Here is a 21,623-nt window from a genome sequence, read left to right as displayed (position 1 = left end):
CACAATACTATAGGAGGATTCTGCAGGGCCCTTACTAGCCCAGCACTGTGTAGCTTTGTATATGGGTAACAATCTCGGTGTTCTCCTGGCCTGGACTGGCCCACTGGGACAATTCACGTTTAACCACATAAACACAGACCAGTTGTCAAAGGCAGCATTGAAGTATTGGAAACAGTTTGAATCTCTTAAACACACCTCCCAGCATTTCAAATGGGCAAAGGACACTTTATTGAATTTTAGGGGCGTGAGTGGGGATGTGGCTGAGGACGGGGCTGTTCTGAAATTTTTTAGGAGACTTACTAATAACAATTTAGAGTGCTAAAATGTAATTTAGAACAAGAACAATGTATCTTACTCAGTGGCGTACTAATGGGGGGGCGGAGGGGGCAGTCCGCCTCGGGTGCCACCAGGGTGGGGGGTGCCTTGACCCTGGTCTGGTAGCTGGAGGGGGCTGTGTGAGCTGTGGCCGCACAGTGCCCCATGGTAGTTTGGGTGCCGGGTGGCCAGAACAGCTCACACACCAAAGAGCTGCTAAACGGGAGGTAAATTGGGGCGTGGCTAATTAAAATAGGGTCGGGGCCAAACCGGCAACGGGGCGGGGCTTAATATGGTCCTTACCGGCTGCTGTCACTGCTGCACATGGAGGTGCAGCAAGCTGGAACCCCTGCCTCTCCACCTAACAGGCTCCAGCCTCCAGGGAAGAACTTCAGGGAATCCAGTCCTCTTCCAGCCCACTGGAATGTTTGTGTGTATGTGTCTGCCTGTAAGTGTGTGTGTGTGTGTGTGTGTGTGTAACTCTCTGCCTGTGACTGTGTGTGTGAGTGACTGTATATGTGACTGTCTGTCTGTAACTGTGTGCGTGACTGTCTGGCTATGACTGTGTGTAACTACCTGTAATTGACTGTGTGTGTAACTGTCTGCCTATAACTGTGTGTGTGACTGCATGTGTGACTGTCTGCCTGTGACTGTTTGATGCTGCCTGTAACCGTGTGTGTGACTATCTGTCTGTGACTGTGTGGTTGTGACTGTCTGCTGCTGTCGTGTGTGTGTGTCAATGTATATGTGACTGTCTGCCTGTAACTGTGTGCATGACTGTCTGCATGTGACTGTGTGCGTGTGACTGTATGCCTGTAACGGTGTGTGTGACTGTCTGCCTATAAATGCGTGTGTGGCTCTGCAGGGATTTTGTAAAAGGGGGCAGGGGTTTTGTATTGGGACAGGAGTTTTTATAAGGGGGGATAAGCAGGGGATTTGTGGAAGGGGGTTGCAGGGTTTTGTAGATGGGGCAGTACAGGATTTGTAGAAGTGGGCAGGACAGGGGTTTTAAAGGAGGGGGCGGGGAAGGACAAGGGTTTTGTAGGAGGGGCTGACAGCGGTTTTGCAAAGTTTACAAATTGTAAAAAAAAGAAAACATTTTAAAAAATGTACAGTTTTTTTTTTTTGGCAGGGGGGAGGGGGGCGAGGGGGTGCAAAGCACAGGATCCGCCCCGGGTGCCAAATGCTCTAGGTACGCCCCTGATCTTACTTACACATTTCTAAACACATTTATTGTAGTTTAGAGACACATTACTGGGAGTTTTATTACTGTGGAGCTCAGTTACACACTCAGACACACCAACAATATGGAGCTCCTAGAAAAGAGGGACATTAGGATAGAAAAAAGGGACAGAGGGATTTATGCCAAAAATGGGGACTGTCCCTCCTAAATAGGGACACTTGGGAGGTGTGCTTACACGTGCACAGATCTCTGTGAATGCTCTGTCATGCTGTGTGTGCCATACTGATACGGGTTGCAGACATATGTGAAGTCACAGCTTGCTATTCGAATAGTCTGCATCTGTTAAAACCCATCTACTGCATGTAAGTAGCACCATCATATTGACATCTGAGTCTTCATACCTATTACCTACCCTTCTTTCCTGCCCACCTCATGGGGCAAAAGAGAGCAGGAAAAAACAGCAAAATGCAAAGAGCACTGTGTAGGGCATCCATCACTCAAAAAAGCAGGTGTGCTCAGTGACAGGGTGGTGGGCTCTGCTTGAGAGGGCAGCCAAGCCAACTGACAGCTATCCCAAGCAGACAATTCATGGTGCTCTGCTAAAGTATGCCATTCTTGGTTACTGTGCCCAGGGAAGATTCCCAGGACCTATTTTTACTAAGTAAGTAGCTCAAAATGCAGGACTGTCCTGAAAAATGCGGGACTGTTGGCACCTATGTTACTTCCCCTTACACACATACCTTTTGCCTTTCTCTAAGTTGGGGCATATCTTTCTATTTTTTCTTCTCTTTTATTTTATTTTTTCATCTAGGCAATCAGGGACCGTCGTTGTTGAGCATACAGTGTGACGGAGAACTCGGGCACCCCTGGGAATTAAGGTTAATGGCATGTAAGGTAACTGCTTACAGCGCCTTATTTGCTTCTGGGGACACAAGGTCGTAAGCTCCATGCAAATGCCAGAACAAATGGATATTGTGCAATCATTCACTTCTTAGCAACAGGTTCATATTGATTTATCCAGCTCTGCTGATTATTCGTATTCTTATTTTGCAGAGATATCTGTAACATGTGTCATGATTGTTTTCTGCTTTGTGGACAGAAGGTTGGGAAACGCTGGCACTGTATAGTAACCACACCCTTGTGTACTTCAAACTTTCCACACTTCTTAGCCTGACAGGTTTGCAATGCCCTCTGCTCAAAGCCATGTACTTTCAGACGTGAGTCCTGGGCAAATGAGTACTGGGCAAATTGAGAAAAGGCTCTTATGCAACAGATCTAACGTGGATTACGATTGGTCATAACTAAAGTAAATATTTTATTTCTTTGTTCGCTATTTCATTTTGTAGAAAGTAGAGATTAGACTTGTACAATAATACTTTTTATCCGGTATGAATGAATCCAATTCCTTTTAATCTACATTCCAAACAAATTGGTTCGTCCGGTATTTACCTATGGAGTCATATTTAATGAATAAGACTCCACAGGTCAATACCAGGCCGATTGATTCATTCGGGGGTAGATTAAAAGGAATTTGATTCCTTCATACCAGTTGAGAATTTATTCATTCGGAGGTAGATTAAAAGGAATTTGATTCCTTCATACCTGTTGAGAATTGATTCATTCGGGGGTAGATTAAAAGGAATTTGATTCCTTCATACCAGTTGAGAATTGATTCATTCGGGGGTAGATTAAAAAGAATTTGATTCCCTCATACCAGTTGAAAAGCATTAAAGGGTACCTTACCTGACTCTCTGCTCCTGCACCGCATTATGCTTACGGAGGTGGGTGTTATTTTGTAACACGCACCTCTGGTACAACCGCCTGATCTCTTTATTGAAACCTCCTCCAGCACGCCGACCTCTGACTCCATTCCTCTATTCCCTAGCTAAAACTAGCAGTGTAGGCTAGGGAGTTACCATAGCAACCACAGCACATTATTATTATTATTATTATTTATAAAGTGCCACAAATTCTGCAGTGCTGTACATGTACTGTGGTTACAATTTGTGGAAAGCAGAAGGACCATCTGTGCGTGGGTGGTCTTCTGCTCTCGCTTATCAGTCAATTCTTCAGCATAGAGTTTATGCCAAAGAATTGGTTGACAGCAGGGAGAAAAATATATATTTTTAAATAGGTTTTTCTACCAAACTATACAATTGCTGCTAGCATTATTTATAGATGAAATTTGAGCAGTGTAGGTTTGCCCATGACAGGTTCCCTTTGATGCACAAGTCTAGAGACACACTTTTATTTATCGTAACGTTGATCTTTAAGTTAAATTTCAAAATATATTTTTTTTTAAGTAAAAACATACGTGCTGCAGTAATGAAAGGGATAGGATACTGCAGCAAGTGCTCCCTGTACAATTACTGAGGGTCAAATATGGTCACTATATTGAGAGGGGTGGTGGGATACCTTAATGTAAACCCATACAGTGACACGCAGATACAGTTTGACCAATATGGACATGCAAATGTAAGGACTCCTCAGACAGCCTTTTGGAGATTCTACTAACAAGTAAACAGTCTGGCATCTCTGTTTGTTTTTGGTAAAGCCTGATTATGGACTAAGCACACTAAACCTATGCTTAATCCTTAACTATAGTGGGGGACCCAGTCGTGGTCTCAAATGTGACAAAGTGTTTGAGGACATTCTATAAACTGTGGGGTTTTATGGACTATTGTTAGTTAAGTGCTCCTTTGGAACTTCATATTGAGCCAGTCTCAGGATGACACACACACGGACCTATAAAAAGACAGACTGAACCATACAGAATGACTGAACAAAAAAAAATACACAATCATACAGATTAGCACACACAGACTGACCCATGTACACAGAAACCCATACAAGCACACACAGACTGTCCCATACACACAGAGACTGACCCATGCACACACATACACAGACTGACCTATACACACACAGACTGACTCATACACATGCACACACTGCCTCTCCCTCTGCTCTGCTCTCTGTGATCCAGGAGGAACAGCTATCTAGGAGTCAGGTAGCCCAGGACTTTCATTAGGGCTATCCCCACTACCTTCATCATTAAACATTAAAGTTTGCTGGGCTAGTAAGGAAGATGTTTGATCTCCCTACCGACCCTTAAAGGGACACTGTAGGCACCCAGACCACTTCAGCTAATTGAAGTAGTCTGGGTGCTGTGACCCTTTTGCACTTAGTGCTGCAATGTAAAACATTGCAGTACCAGAGAACTGAAATGTTTACATTGCAGTTCTAAATCTGCCCTCTGTGGCTGTCTAACAGACAGCCAGTAGAGGGCTTCCGGAATTCAAACAGACTTTTGGTCTGTTATCTAACACTGGACGTTCTCACGGACCTCCAGCGTCAGATTTTCTCCATAGGAAAGCATTGATTAATGCTTTCCTATGGGGAGGTCTAATGCGCTCTTGGCCATTGCAGCGCATGCGCATTAAGTCTCCCCCGCTGGCTGATGTTGGTGGGGAGGAGCGTGGGCGGAGCATGACCGAGCGCGGAAAGAGGGGGCCCGAGGGAGGGGGGACCTATTAACCCTATAGTGCCAGGAAAACGGCTTTGCTTTCCTGGCACTATAGAATTCCTTTAAGTTACAGAGAGCTGGGATGGTGCTGCCGTGTCCACTTTTTTTCTCAGGAGGAAGGCCATTCCCATGCGTTCCAGCAGGACTCGTGCCCTGTCTTCATCAGAGTTTACTGAGTGGGTTGGTATATCTGTTACACACAGAAACCAATGTCATGCTCTGCGTAGTTTTTATGAGTTCATTCACTATGAATGTGGTACAATTATACATGCTGTATGTATATTTATGGCAGCTTTTCAAAAAGAAAACAGACTGTTATGGGAAAGGCTCTCTTTCAAAACATCTACTGCTTGATTGATAACCTCCTTGCTCTGAATGTGTGATAACACTATGACCTTGTGTAAACTGGAGGATAATGCTGAGCGCACAGGTTACAATTGGAGACAGATATCTGTTTGTTAGAAAGTCACAGTGGCATGGCGATAGTAATGAAATTTGAGATAAACACCACTTTCATCCTCCATTGACATACCGCTGATCTCTCTAGCTCTGCCTCCTTGAAAGTTGTTGTAGTAATAACTAAAAATAATAATATAAACTTCGAACATATTTTAGGGCACTGTAAAATCCATTATTATAAAATGCAAAGAATGCGGCAGAAACTCACCCAGAGAAGGTTGTCAATAAAAACTCAGTAACTTGGTACGGAGTACATTAGTCAGAGTTGCAATCAAGAGGTAGCTCTAAATGAGATGGAAAGATTTGCAGATTAGATGGACAAACTGTATTCCAGAAACATCATGAGTATGTGGCTGTAAGATTCTATTGTTAACAGAATGGTCCAGGCCACATCTTAATCCAATCTGATGGAGAAGGACTTAAAAGGACATTATAGTCACCAGAAAAAACTACAGCTTAAAGGACCACTATAGTGCCAGGAAAACATACTCGTTTTCCTGGCACTATAGTGCCCTGAGGGTGCCCCCACCCTCAGGGACCCCCTCCCGCTGGGCTCTGGGCAGAGTAAAGGGTTAAACACTTACCTTTCTCCAGCGCCGGGTGGGGAGCTCTCCTCCTCCTCTCCGCCTCCGATCCTCCCTTTCGGCTGAATGCGCATGCGCGGCAAGAGCTGCGCGCGCATTCAGTCGGTCTCATAGGAAAGCATTTACAATGCTTTCCTATGGACGCTTGCGTGCTCTCACTGTGATTTTCACAGTGAGAATCACGCAAGCGCCTCTAGCGGCTGTCAGTGAGACAGCCACTAGTGGATTTGGAGGCTGGATTAACCCTATTATAAACATAGCAGTTTCTCTGCAACTGCTATGTTTATAATAAAAAGGGTTAATCCTAGAGGGACCTGGCACCCAGACCACTTCATTAAGCTGAGTGGTCTGGGTGCCTAGAATGGTCCTTTAATGTAGTTGTTCTGGTGTTTATAACACGTCCCCGCAGACATTTTAATGTAAACACTACCTTTTCAGAGAATACCAAATCACGTAAAGAAAGTAGCTTGATCCTCATTTTTACACAGAGCACCGCTATTATTGAACGACCTACCGGACGCACTTAAATCTTCCTCCACACTAAAATCCTTTAGAAGATCCCTGTCAACATCTCTCTCTTGCCTGACAGGCGCACAGTCAGATTTACCGGCATATGCGCTAACCTTACCATAAACCCATTAAGACACGGCAACACAGGTTATGCTGTTGGAAATATTAGTCCACAGATTTATTAATTATTAATTAATTAATTAATTAATTAATTAATTAAGGAATAACAAATAGGGTCATTGCTAACAAATATTATTAAAGCCAACATCCCCCCATATACATAACATTCCCATGGCCAAGACCCCACATTAATAACAATAAATAACAATCTAATTAACATATTAACACAGAAACTGGCTGTCCAGTATGACCACATTTCCATCAGATTAAATTGTAGTGGTGTACCAAGACACCGCTACACCCACAAGTTCAATTGTAGGGGTGTACCAAAACACAGCTACATGCCCGGGTTCGGAGCCACCCACGGGCTCGAACCTACCAACCAAGTTTAACACTGCCTAATCAAGAATAAACCTGTGGATGCCCACTAGTCGCTGTTACTGAGACATGGTATAATGAGAAAAATGATTGGGACATAGCAATACCAGGGTACTCTTTATATAGAAAAGACAGGGAAGGCAGGAAAGGGGAGGGGTGGCCCTGTATGTGAAGGATAGCATAAAATCTAGCCTAATAAAAGTTAGTGAGGCGAACATAGAGTCCATTTGGGTTACGTTAGAATTTGGTAATCACACAGTAACTCGTGTAGGTGTGATTTATAGGCCCCCAGGACAAATTGAAGAGTTAGATAATCTACTAGTTGAGGAAATAGCTAAAATGACAATGAAGGGGGAAGTTATCATCATGGGTGACTTTAATCTTCCTGATGTGAATTGGAAAACAAAAATAGCTGCTTGTGCCTGGAGCACACATATTCTAGACTACTGGGATTGTCTCTAAAACAAGTCGTTGAGGAGCCAACTCGTAAAGAGGCCATGCTAGATTTAGTGTTAACAAATGGAGATTTGGTATCCTATATTACTGTAGGTGAAAGTTTAGGATCCAGTGATCATCAGTCAGTGTGGTTTAGTATAAGAACAGTGACTGAGTCACACCACACAAAAACAAAAGTTTTAGACTTTAGAAAAACAGACTTTTCTAAAATTAGAATATGTGTAAAGGAGTCATTATCAGACTGGAGCAATTTAAATGGAGTCCAAAAGAAATGGGATTATTTAAAAGTTGCACGACTGAAGGCAACAGAAAATTGCATTAGGCTTGTCAGTAAAAGCAAAAAAATTCAAGAAACCACTGTGGTACTCCGCAGATGTGGCCAAAATAGTAAAAAACAAAAAGTTAGAATTTAGTAATTATAAAAAAAAACCAGAGTGAGGAAGACAGAATGATCTATAAGATTAGTCAGAAAGAGGTTAAGCAAGTTATAAGAGCTTCCAAATCACACACAGAAGAGAAAATAGCCTAGTCAGTAAAAAGGGGACAACACTTTTTTTAGATACATAAATGAGAAAAGAAAAGTAAAACAAGGATTAGTTAGATTAAAAACAAAAGAAGGAAGGTATGGAGAAGAGGATAAAGGTCTAGCTGACTGCCTCAATGACTATTATTGTTCGGTATTTACAGATGAGAGCTCTGTTGCTTCATCTAAGTGTTGCTTCTAAGTGTGTGTGTGGTTGGAGATATTCTGGAGAGTTTTACAGAAGCTTCAACTGTCTAAGAGCTGTGCTAAGAGTTTTCTTTTTTACTGTTACAGGTAAGATTCATCTGTAGGAAAAGGTTACTGATTGCACAAGGTTTGATTTCCTGTTGGTAATTATAAGGCATTTGATTTGATTAGGTTGCTACTTGCTATTGATTGCTATTTAAATTAGCTATTGTTTGCTAATAAGCAGAGGCCTACCCAGGTGTTAAACATTCCTAGTGGGAGGTGATTTTATGAGTATATAAGGGTAGTTGTCATTAGCTTGGCTAATAGAGCTTGGTTGCTTCATCTAAGTGTTGCTTCTAAGTGTGTGTGTGGTTGGAGATATTCTGGAGAGTTTTACAGAAGCTTCAACTGTCTAAGAGTTGTGCTAAGAGTTTTCTTTTTTACTGTTACAGGTAAGATTCATCTGTAGGAAAAGGTTACTGATTGCACAAGGTTTGATTTCCTGTTGGTAATTATAAGGCATTTGATTTGATTAGGTTGCTACTTGCTATTGATTGCTATTTAAATTAGCTATTGTTTGCTAATAAGCAGAGGCCTACCCAGGTGTTAAACATTCCTAGTGGGAGGTGATTTTATGAGTATATAAGGGTAGTTGTCATTAGCTTGGCTAATAGAGCTTGGTTGCTTCATCTAAGTGTTGCTTCTAAGTGTGTGTGTGGTTGGAGATATTCTGGAGAGTTTTACAGAAGCTTCAACTGTCTAAGAGTTGTGCTAAGAGTTTTCTTTTTTACTGTTACAGGTAAGATTCATCTGTAGGAAAAGGTTACTGATTGCACAAGGTTTGATTTCCTGTTGGTAATTATAAGGCATTTGATTCGATTAGGTTGCTACTTGCTATTGATTGCTATTTAAATTAGCTATTGTTTGCTAATAAGCAGAGGCCTACCCAGGTGTTAAACATTCCTAGTGGGAGGTGATTTTATGAGTATATAAGGGTAGTTGTCATTAGCTTGGCTAATAGAGCTTGGTTGCTTCATCTAAGTGTTGCTTCTAAGTGTGTGTGTGGTTGGAGATATTCTGGAGAGTTTTACAGAAGCTTCAACTGTCTAAGAGTTGTGCTAAGAGTTTTCTTTTTTACTGTTACAGGTAAGATTCATCTGTAGGAAAAGGTTACTGATTGCACAAGGTTTGATTTCCTGTTGGTAATTATAAGGCATTTGATTTGATTAGGTTGCTACTTGCTATTGATTGCTATTTAAATTAGCTATTGTTTGCTAATAAGCAGAGGCCTACCCAGGTGTTAAACATTCCTAGTGGGAGGTGATTTTATGAGTATATAAGGGTAGTTGTCATTAGCTTGGCTAATAGAGCTTGGTTGCTTCATCTAAGTGTTGCTTCTAAGTGTGTGTGTGGTTGGAGATATTCTGGAGAGTTTTACAGAAGCTTCAACTGTCTAAGAGTTGTGCTAAGAGTTTTCTTTTTTACTGTTACAGGTAAGATTCATCTGTAGGAAAAGGTTACTGATTGCACAAGGTTTGATTTCCTGTTGGTAATTATAAGGCATTTGATTTGATTAGGTTGCTACTTGCTTTTGATTGCTATTTAAATTAGCTATTGTTTGCTAATAAGCAGAGGCCTACCCAGGTGTTAAACATTCCTAGTGGGAGGTGATTTTATGAGTATATAAGGGTAGTTGTCATTAGCTTGGCTAATAGAGCTTGGTTGCTTCATCTAAGTGTTGCTTCTAAGTGTGTGTGTGGTTGGAGATATTCTGGAGAGTTTTACAGAAGCTTCAACTGTCTAAGAGTTGTGCTAAGAGTTTTCTTTTTTACTGTTACAGGTAAGATTCATCTGTAGGAAAAGGTTACTGATTGCACAAGGTTTGATTTCCTGTTGGTAATTATAAGGCATTTGATTTGATTAGGTTGCTACTTGCTATTGATTGCTATTTAAATTAGCTATTGTTTGCTAATAAGCAGAGGCCTACCCAGGTGTTAAACATTCCTAGTGGGAGGTGATTTTATGAGTATATAAGGGTAGTTTTCATTAGCTTGGCTAATAGAGCTTGGTTGCTTCATCTAAGTGTTGCTTCTAAGTGTGTGTGTGGTTGGAGATATTCTGGAGAGTTTTACAGAAGCTTCAACTGTCTAAGAGTTGTGCTAAGAGTTTTCTTTTTTACTGTTACAGGTAAGATTCATCTGTAGGAAAAGGTTACTGATTGCACAAGGTTTGATTTCCTGTTGGTAATTATAAGGCATTTGATTTGATTAGGTTGCTACTTGCTATTGATTGCTATTTAAATTAGCTATTGTTTGCTAATAAGCAGAGGCCTACCCAGGTGTTAAACATTCCTAGTGGGAGGTGATTTTATGAGTATATAAGGGTAGTTGTCATTAGCTTGGCTAATAGAGCTTGGTTGCTTCATCTAAGTGTTGCTTCTAAGTGTGTGTGTGGTTGGAGATATTCTGGAGAGTTTTACAGAAGCTTCAACTGTCTAAGAGTTGTGCTAAGAGTTTTCTTTTTTACTGTTACAGGTAAGATTCATCTGTAGGAAAAGGTTACTGATTGCACAAGGTTTGATTTCCTGTTGGTAATTATAAGGCATTTGATTCGATTAGGTTGCTACTTGCTATTGATTGCTATTTAAATTAGCTATTGTTTGCTAATAAGCAGAGGCCTACCCAGGTGTTAAACATTCCTAGTGGGAGGTGATTTTATGAGTATATAAGGGTAGTTGTCATTAGCTTGGCTAATAGAGCTTGGTTGCTTCATCTAAGTGTTGCTTCTAAGTGTGTGTGTGGTTGGAGATATTCTGGAGAGTTTTACAGAAGCTTCAACTGTCTAAGAGTTGTGCTAAGAGTTTTCTTTTTTACTGTTACAGGTAAGATTCATCTGTAGGAAAAGGTTACTGATTGCACAAGGTTTGATTTCCTGTTGGTAATTATAAGGCATTTGATTTGATTAGGTTGCTACTTGCTATTGATTGCTATTTAAATTAGCTATTGTTTGCTAATAAGCAGAGGCCTACCCAGGTGTTAAACATTCCTAGTGGGAGGTGATTTTATGAGTATATAAGGGTAGTTGTCATTAGCTTGGCTAATAGAGCTTGGTTGCTTCATCTAAGTGTTGCTTCTAAGTGTGTGTGTGGTTGGAGATATTCTGGAGAGTTTTACAGAAGCTTCAACTGTCTAAGAGTTGTGCTAAGAGTTTTCTTTTTTACTGTTACAGGTAAGATTCATCTGTAGGAAAAGGTTACTGATTGCACAAGGTTTGATTTCCTGTTGGTAATTATAAGGCATTTGATTTGATTAGGTTGCTACTTGCTTTTGATTGCTATTTAAATTAGCTATTGTTTGCTAATAAGCAGAGGCCTACCCAGGTGTTAAACATTCCTAGTGGGAGGTGATTTTATGAGTATATAAGGGTAGTTGTCATTAGCTTGGCTAATAGAGCTTGGTTGCTTCATCTAAGTGTTGCTTCTAAGTGTGTGTGTGGTTGGAGATATTCTGGTGAGTTTTACAGAAGCTTCAACTGTCTAAGAGTTGTGCTAAGAGTTTTCTTTTTTACTGTTACAGGTAAGATTCATCTGTAGGAAAAGGTTACTGATTGCACAAGGTTTGATTTCCTGTTGGTAATTATAAGGCATTTGATTTGATTAGGTTGCTACTTGCTATTGATTGCTATTTAAATTAGCTATTGTTTGCTAATAAGCAGAGGCCTACCCAGGTGTTAAACATTCCTAGTGGGAGGTGATTTTATGAGTATATAAGGGTAGTTTTCATTAGCTTGGCTAATAGAGCTTGGTTGCTTCATCTAAGTGTTGCTTCTAAGTGTGTGTGTGGTTGGAGATATTCTGGAGAGTTTTACAGAAGCTTCAACTGTCTAAGAGTTGTGCTAAGAGTTTTCTTTTTTACTGTTACAGGTAAGATTCATCTGTAGGAAAAGGTTACTGATTGCACAAGGTTTGATTTCCTGTTGGTAATTATAAGGCATTTGATTCGATTAGGTTGCTACTTGCTATTGATTGCTTTTTAAATTAGCTATTGTTTGCTAATAAGCAGAGGCCTACCCAGGTGTTAAACATTCCTAGTGGGAGGTGATTTTATGAGTATATAAGGGTAGTTGTCATTAGCTTGGCTAATAGAGCTTGGTTGCTTCATCTAAGTGTTGCTTCTAAGTGTGTGTGTGGTTGGAGATATTCTGGAGAGTTTTACAGAAGCTTCAACTGTCTAAGAGTTGTGCTAAGAGTTTTCTTTTTTACTGTTACAGGTAAGATTCATCTGTAGGAAAAGGTTACTGATTGCACAAGGTTTGATTTCCTGTTGGTAATTATAAGGCATTTGATTTGATTAGGTTGCTACTTGCTATTGATTGCTATTTAAATTAGCTATTGTTTGCTAATAAGCAGAGGCCTACCCAGGTGTTAAACATTCCTAGTGGGAGGTGATTTTATGAGTATATAAGGGTAGTTGTCATTAGCTTGGCTAATAGAACTTGGTTGCTTCATCTAAGTGTTGCTTCTAAGTGTGTGTGTGGTTGGAGATATTCTGGAGAGTTTTACAGAAGCTTCAACTGTCTAAGAGTTGTGCTAAGAGTTTTCTTTTTTACTGTTACAGGTAAGATTCATCTGTAGGAAAAGGTTACTGATTGCACAAGGTTTGATTTCCTGTTGGTAATTATAAGGCATTTGATTTGATTAGGTTGCTACTTGCTTTTGATTGCTATTTAAATTAGCTATTGTTTGCTAATAAGCAGAGGCCTACCCAGGTGTTAAACATTCCTAGTGGGAGGTGATTTTATGAGTATATAAGGGTAGTTGTCATTAGCTTGGCTAATAGAGCTTGGTTGCTTCATCTAAGTGTTGCTTCTAAGTGTGTGTGTGGTTGGAGATATTCTGGAGAGTTTTACAGAAGCTTCAACTGTCTAAGAGTTGTGCTAAGAGTTTTCTTTTTTACTGTTACAGGTAAGATTCATCTGTAGGAAAAGGTTACTGATTGCACAAGGTTTGATTTCCTGTTGGTAATTATAAGGCATTTGATTTGATTAGGTTGCTACTTGCTATTGATTGCTATTTAAATTAGCTATTGTTTGCTAATAAGCAGAGGCCTACCCAGGTGTTAAACATTCCTAGTGGGAGGTGATTTTATGAGTATATAAGGGTAGTTGTCATTAGCTTGGCTAATAGAGCTTGGTTGCTTCATCTAAGTGTTGCTTCTAAGTGTGTGTGTGGTTGGAGATATTCTGGAGAGTTTTACAGAAGCTTCAACTGTCTAAGAGTTGTGCTAAGAGTTTTCTTTTTTACTGTTACAGGTAAGATTCATCTGTAGGAAAAGGTTACTGATTGCACAAGGTTTGATTTCCTGTTGGTAATTATAAGGCATTTGATTTGATTAGGTTGCTACTTGCTATTGATTGCTATTTAAATTAGCTATTGTTTGCTAATAAGCAGAGGCCTACCCAGGTGTTAAACATTCCTAGTGGGAGGTGATTTTATGAGTATATAAGGGTAGTTGTCATTAGTTTGGCTAATAGAGCTTGGTTGCTTCATCTAAGTGTTGCTTCTAAGTGTGTGTGTGGTTGGAGATATTCTGGAGAGTTTTACAGAAGCTTCAACTGTCTAAGAGTTGTGCTAAGAGTTTTCTTTTTTACTGTTACAGGTAAGATTCATCTGTAGGAAAAGGTTACTGATTGCACAAGGTTTGATTTCCTGTTGGTAATTATAAGGCATTTGATTTGATTAGGTTGCTACTTGCTATTGATTGCTATTTAAATTAGCTATTGTTTGCTAATAAGCAGAGGCCTACCCAGGTGTTAAACATTCCTAGTGGGAGGTGATTTTATGAGTATATAAGGGTAGTTGTCATTAGCTTGGCTAATAGAGCTTGGTTGCTTCATCTAAGTGTTGCTTCTAAGTGTGTGTGTGGTTGGAGATATTCTGGAGAGTTTTACAGAAGCTTCAACTGTCTAAGAGTTGTGCTAAGAGTTTTCTTTTTTACTGTTACAGGTAAGATTCATCTGTAGGAAAAGGTTACTGATTGCACAAGGTTTGATTTCCTGTTGGTAATTATAAGGCATTTGATTTGATTAGGTTGCTACTTGCTATTGATTGCTATTTAAATTAGCTATTGTTTGCTAATAAGCAGAGGCCTACCCAGGTGTTAAACATTCCTAGTGGGAGGTGATTTTATGAGTATATAAGGGTAGTTGTCATTAGCTTGGCTAATAGAGCTTGGTTGCTTCATCTAAGTGTTGCTTCTAAGTGTGTGTGTGGTTGGAGATATTCTGGAGAGTTTTACAGAAGCTTCAACTGTCTAAGAGTTGTGCTAAGAGTTTTCTTTTTTACTGTTACAGGTAAGATTCATCTGTAGGAAAAGGTTACTGATTGCACAAGGTTTGATTTCCTGTTGGTAATTATAAGGCATTTGATTTGATTAGGTTGCTACTTGCTATTGATTGCTATTTAAATTAGCTATTGTTTGCTAATAAGCAGAGGCCTACCCAGGTGTTAAACATTCCTAGTGGGAGGTGATTTTATGAGTATATAAGGGTAGTTGTCATTAGCTTGGCTAATAGAGCTTGGTTGCTTCATCTAAGTGTTGCTTCTAAGTGTGTGTGTGGTTGGAGATATTCTGGAGAGTTTTACAGAAGCTTCAACTGTCTAAGAGTTGTGCTAAGAGTTTTCTTTTTTACTGTTACAGGTAAGATTCATCTGTAGGAAAAGGTTACTGATTGCACAAGGTTTGATTTCCTGTTGGTAATTATAAGGCATTTGATTTGATTAGGTTGCTACTTGCTATTGATTGCTATTTAAATTAGCTATTGTTTGCTAATAAGCAGAGGTCTACCCAGGTGTTAAACATTCCTAGTGGGAGGTGATTTTATGAGTATATAAGGGTAGTTGTCATTAGCTTGGCTAATAGAGCTTGGTTGCTTCATCTAAGTGTTGCTTCTAAGTGTGTGTGTGGTTGGAGATATTCTGGAGATAACCTGGAGGTAATCTGAGGTATCCAGGAGGATAAATAAAAAAAAAAAAGGTAAAATTTGTTTGATTTACATTATTCGCCTCATTGGAATGGCAGACTTAGTTCAGTGTAATAGTTGCTTTGCATTTGTTTCACGTTCCACTTGTTGGAGGTTTGGTTGTTGTCTAATCTGTAGACAGTTCTCTATCTTGCGGCAGGAGATTGTATTTTTGAAGTCTGAGATTTGTAAATTATCTGGTAAACAAATTCAGGCTGGAACTGCTGCAAAGCCATTGCCGCAGAGACATACTAGGAATGGCAGATGGATTACTGTAGGATCTGGTAGACTTGGAGTTGTGGATAAAAGGCATATTGCACAGTCTGTTGTTCTACATAATTCATTTTCTGCACTTTCAGAGTGTAGTGGTGTCCTGGAGATAGGCACTGAGGCTAGTGGTGTTGTGCAGAGAGGCACTGAGGCTAGTGGTGTTGTGCAGAGAGGCACTGAGGCTAGTGGTGTTGTGCAGAGAGGCACTGAGGCTAGTGGTGTTGTGCAGAGAGGCACTGAGGCTAGTGGTGTTGTGCAGAGAGGCACTGAGGCTAGTGGTGTTGTGCAGAGAGGCACTGAGGCTAGTGGTGTTGTGCAGAGAGGCACTGAGGCTAGTGGTGTTGTGCAGAGGGGCACTGAGGCTAGTGGTGTTGTGCAGAGGGGCACTGAGGCTAGTGGTGTTGTGCAGAGGGGCACTGAGGCTAGTGGTGTTGTGCAGAGAGGCACTGAGGCTAGTGGTGTTGTGCAGAGAGGCTTGAAGACAGTTGTTGTTGGGGGATTCCATCATAAGAGGTGTGGAGATGGACAATGGTGGTCTTGTGAGGTGTCTTCCTGGAGCTACTGCTCACAGAGACAGGAGACGTATCTGTAATATTGTTAAGCAAGCAAAGCAGGAAGGGGAATTGGATGTACTTGTCCATTTAGGGACAAATGACTTGGCTTGCAATGAGGTTTCAGAGGTTAAGGAAGTTTTTAGTGTTTTTGCCAATGATATACGGCAGGTTGCTTCCACACTGTCATTCTCTGAAGTTCTGCCTGTGCATAACACTCAGAACGACAGGCGGATGCGTATTAGGGACTTTAACTTGTGGCTTGGTGAATGGTGTCGGGAGCAAGGATTTGGCTTTATTGCTCATGGTAGCTCTGTTTGGAATGGAAATAAACTGTACAAAAAAGATGGTTTGCATCTTTCTCAAAAGGGAACAAATGTTCTCAGTGAGCAGTTCAGAGGTTTTGCTAGGATGTTTTTAAACTAGGAGGGGGGGGCAAAAGGGTGATAAAACATCAATCCAATTGTCCCCCAAAACAAGGACAGAAGGTGCCTGTAGCAAGTGTGTTAAAAAATGATAAGCTTAGAGTCATGTCTACAAATGCTCGAGTTTAGGGAATAAGATCCATGAACTTGTGGCAATAATGGCAACTGATAGTGTAGATTTAGTCGCTGTTACTGAGACATGGTATAATAAGAAAAATGACTGGGACATAGCAATACCAGGGTACTCTTTATATAGAAAAGACAGGGAAGGCAAGAAAGGGGGAGGGGTGGCCCTGTATGTAAAGGATAGCATAAAATCTAGCCTAATAAAGGTTAGTGAGGCGAACATAGAGTCCGTTTGGGTTACGTTAGAATTTGGTAATCACACAGTAACTCGTGTAGGTGTGATTTATAGGCCCCCAGGACAAATTGAAGAGTTAGATAATCTACTAGTTGAAGAAATAGCTAAAATGACAATGAAGGGGGAAGTTATCATCATGGGTGACTTTAATCTTCCTGATGTGAATTGGAAAACAAAAATAGCTACTTGTGCCAGGAGCACACATATTCTAAACTCCCTACTGGGATTGTCTCTAAAACAAGTCGTTGAGGAGCCAACTCGTAAAGAGGCCATACTAGATTTAGTGTTAACAAATGGAGATTTGGTATCAGATATTACTCTAGGTGAAAGTTTAGGATCCAGTGATCATCAGTCAGTGTGGTTTAATATAAGAACAGTGACTGAGTCACACCACACAAAAACAAAAGTTTTAGACTTTAGAAAAACAGACTTTTCTAAAATTAGAATATGTGTAAAGGAGTCATTATCAGACTGGAGCAATTTATATGGAGTCCAAAAGAAATGGGATTATTTAAAAGTTGCACTACTGAAGGCAACAGAAAATTGCATTAGGCTTGTCAGTAAAAGCAAAAAAATTCAAGAAACCACTGTGGTACTCCGCAGATGTGGCCAAAATAGTAAAAAACAAAAAGTTAGCATTTAGTAATTATAAAAAAACCCAGAGTGAGGAAGACAGAATGACCTATAAGATTAGGCAGAAAGAGGCTAAGCAAGTTATAAGAGCTTCCAAATCACACACAGAAGAGAAAATAGCACAGTCGGTAAAAAAGGGGGACAAAACTTTTTTTAGATACATAAATGAGAAAAGAAAAGTAAAACAAGGATTAGTTAGATTAAAAACAAAAGAAGGAAGGTATGTAGATGAGGATAAAGGTCTAGCTGACTGCCTCAATGAATATTTTTGTTCGGTATTTACAGATGAAAATGAAGGAAAGGGACCTCAGTTAAGTAAAAGGATAAATGAGTCATTTATTACACGTGAGTTTACAGAGGAAGAGGTTCTATTTCAACTGTCAAAAGTAAAGACAAATAAGTCAATGGGACCTGATGGAATACACCCAAAGCTATTAAAAGAGCTTAGTGGTGTACTAGCAAAACCATTAACAGATTTATTTAACCAATCATTGATAACAGGAGTAGTCCCAGAAGATTGGAAGTTAGCGAATGTTGTGCCCATTCACAAGAAAGGTAATAGGGAGGAGTCGGGCAACTATAGGCCAGTAAGCCTTACTTCAGTAGTGGGGAAAGTGATGGAAACCATGTTAAAGGATAGGATTGTTGAACATCTAAAAACACATGGATTTCAAGACCAGAGACAACATGGGTTTACTTCAGGGAGATCATGCCAAACTAATCTTATTGATTTTTTTGATTGGGTAACTAAAATTATAGATCAGGGTGGTGCAGTAGACATTGCTTACCTAGATTTCAGTAAGGCTTTTGACACTGTTGCACATAGAAGGCTTATCAATAAACTACAATCTTTGAGTTTGGATTCCAATATTGTTGAATGGGTAAGGCAGTGGCTGAGTGACAGGCAACAGAGGGTTGTAGTCCATGGAGTATATTCGAAGCTTGGGCTTGTCACCAGTGGGGTACCTCAGGGATCTGTACTTGGACCCATTCTCTTTAATATTTTTATTAGTGATATTGCAGAAGGTCTTGATGGTAAGGTATGTCATTTTGCTGATGATACTAAGATATGTAACAGGGTTGATGTTCCAGGAGGGATAAGCCAAATGGCTAATGATTTAGGTAAACTGGAAAAATGGTCAGAGTTGTGGCAACTGACATTTAATGTGGATGAGTGCAAGATAATGCATCTTGGATGTAAAAAACCAAGGGCAGAGTACAGAATATTTGATAGAGTCCTAACCTCAACATCTGAGGAAAGGGATTTAGGGGTGATTATTTCTGATGACTTAAAGGTAGGCAGACAATGTAATAGAGCAGCAGGAAATGCTAGCAGAATGCTTGGTTGTACAGGGAGTGCAGAATTATTAGGCAAATGAGTATTTTGACCACATCATCCTCTTTATGCATGTTGTCTTACTCCAAGCTGTATAGGCTCGAAAGCCTACTACCAATTAAGCATATTAGGTGATGTGCATCTCTGTAATGAGAAGGGGTGTGGTCTAATGACATCAACACCCTATATCCGGTGTGCATAATTATTAGGCAACTTCCTTTCCTTTGGCAAAATGGGTCAAAAGAAGGACTTGACAAAAATAGTGAGATATCTTGCAGAGGGATGCAGCACTCTTAAAATTGCAAAGCTTCTGAAGCGTGATCATCGAACAATCAAGCGTTTCATTCAAAATAGTCAACAGGGTCGCAAGAAGCGTGTGGAAAAACCAAGGCGCAAAATAACTGCCCATGAACTGAGAAAAGTCAAGCGTGCAGCTGCCAAGATGCCACTTGCCACCAGTTTGGCCATATTTCAGAGCTGCAACATCACTGGAGTGCCCAAAAGCACAAGGTGTGCAATACTCAGAGACATAGCCAAGGTAAGAAAGGCTGAAAGACGACCACCACTGAACAAGACACACAAGCTGAAACGTCAAGACTGGGCCAAGAAATATCTCAAGACTGATTTTTCTAAGGTTTTATGGACTGATGAAATGAGAGTGAGTCTTGATGGGCCAGATGGATGGGCCCGTGGCTGGATTGGTAAAGGGCAGAGAGCTCCAGTCCAACTCAGACGCCAGCAAGGTGGAGGTGGAGTACTGGTTTGGGCTGGTATCATCAAAGATGAGCTTGTGGGACCTTTTCGGGTTGAGGATGGAGTCAAGCTCAACTCTAAGTCCTACTGCCAGTTTCTGGAAGACACCTTCTTCAAGCAGTGGTACAGGAAGAAGTCTGCATCCTTCAAGAAAAACATGATTTTCATGCAGGACAATGCTCCATCACACGCGTCCAAGTACTCCACAGCGTGGCTGGCAAGAAAGGGTATAAAAGAAGAAAATCTAATGACATGGCCTCCTTGTTCACCTGATCTGAACCCCATTGAGAACCTGTGGTCCATCATCAAATGTGAGATTTACAAGGAGGGAAAACAGTACACCTCTCTGAACAGTGTCTGGGAGGCTGTGGTTGCTTCTGCACGCAATGTTGATGGTGAACAGATCAAAACACTGACAGAATCCATGGATGGCAGGCTTTTGAGTGTCCTTGCAAAGAAAGGTGGCTATATTGGTCACTGATTTGTTTTTGTTTTGTTTTTGAATGTCAGAAATGTATATTTGTGAATGTTGAGATGTTATATTGGTTTCACTGGTAAAAATAAATAATTGAAATGGGTATATATTTGTTTTTTGTTAAGTTGCCTAATAATTATGCACAGTAATAGTCACCTGCACACACAGATATCCCCCTAAAATAGCTAAAACTAAAAACAAACTAAAAACTACTTCCAAAAATATTCAGCTTTGATATTAATGAGTTTTTTGGGTTCATTGAGAACATGGTTGCTGTTCAATAATAAAATTAATCCTCAAAAATACAACTTGCCTAATAATTCTGCACTCCCTGTATAGGGAGATGCATTAGCAGTAGAAAGAGGGAAGTGCTCATGCCATTGTACAGAACACTGGTGAGACCTCATTTGGAGTATTGTATGCAGTACTGGAGACCGTATCTTCAGAAGGATATTGATACCTTAGAGAGAGTTCAGAGAAGGGCTACTAAACTGGTACGTGGATTGCAGGATAAAACTTACCAGGAAAGATTAAAGGATCTTAACATGTATAGCTTGGAGGAAAGACGAGACAGGGGGGATGTGATAGAAACATTTAAATACATAAAGGGAATCAACACAGTAAAGGAGGAGACTATATTTAAAACAAGAAAAACTATCACAACAAGAGGACATAGTCTTAAATTAGAGGGACAAAGGTTTAAAAATAATATCAGGAAGTATTACTTTACTGAGAGGGTAGTGGATGCATGGAATAGCCTTCCAGCTGAAGTGGTAGAGGTTAACACAGTAAAGGAGTTTAAGCATGCGTGGGATATGCATAAGGCTATCCTAACTATAAGATAAGGCCAGGGACTAATGAAAGTATTTAGAAAATTGGGCAGACTAGATGGGCCGAATGGTTCTTATCTGCCATCACATTCTATGTTTCTATGTTTCTATGTTTCTATGTTCCTCCTCCATCTACCCCCTGATTTAACCTGGCCATTCCCTGCAACAGCTCAGGACTTGACACCTAGTCCCTCCTGAAGGCCCAAAATAAACAGGTCACACCCCACATCCGAAAGATTGACACCATCCCTCCTGAAGTACCCAGGAGCATGCCTTCCAATTCCCTGTGCCTCACTGCCACTCCGCCAATATGCCTAATAAAGACCGCCATCATTTTATTGATTTGTCCCCGACACCGAGCCACCATGGCCGGGTCCTTGGCATGTCGCCAGTAAAACCGAGGAACCATCTCAGACCACACCACCACCACACCTGGAACCAGCTCCCGTAGCTGGTCCACATCCCTCTACATCCATCTGACCAATTCCTTTTTTGGGACCGTGCCCATATCATTACCTCCAGCATGGATTAACAGTACATCCGGAACAGTGCCCCTTGCCACCCTCCGGAAAATTTCACCACTAATGCCTTGCCAACCAAAACCCCAAAAACCAAACCACTCCAGCGATCACCAACTCCAGAGGAAAGCCCTGTTGCACTCCTTGTTTCCAACTGCGGCTCTATTCTGCGCCCAGTAGATGTAAGAGTGGTCCACCAACCAGGCCA

Source organism: Pelobates fuscus, chromosome 6 (assembly GCF_036172605.1).
Source record: "Pelobates fuscus isolate aPelFus1 chromosome 6, aPelFus1.pri, whole genome shotgun sequence".
Classification (NCBI taxonomy): domain Eukaryota; kingdom Metazoa; phylum Chordata; class Amphibia; order Anura; family Pelobatidae; genus Pelobates; species Pelobates fuscus.
The sequence above is the reverse complement of the archived record's forward strand: the minus strand, read 5'-3'. Positions refer to the sequence as shown.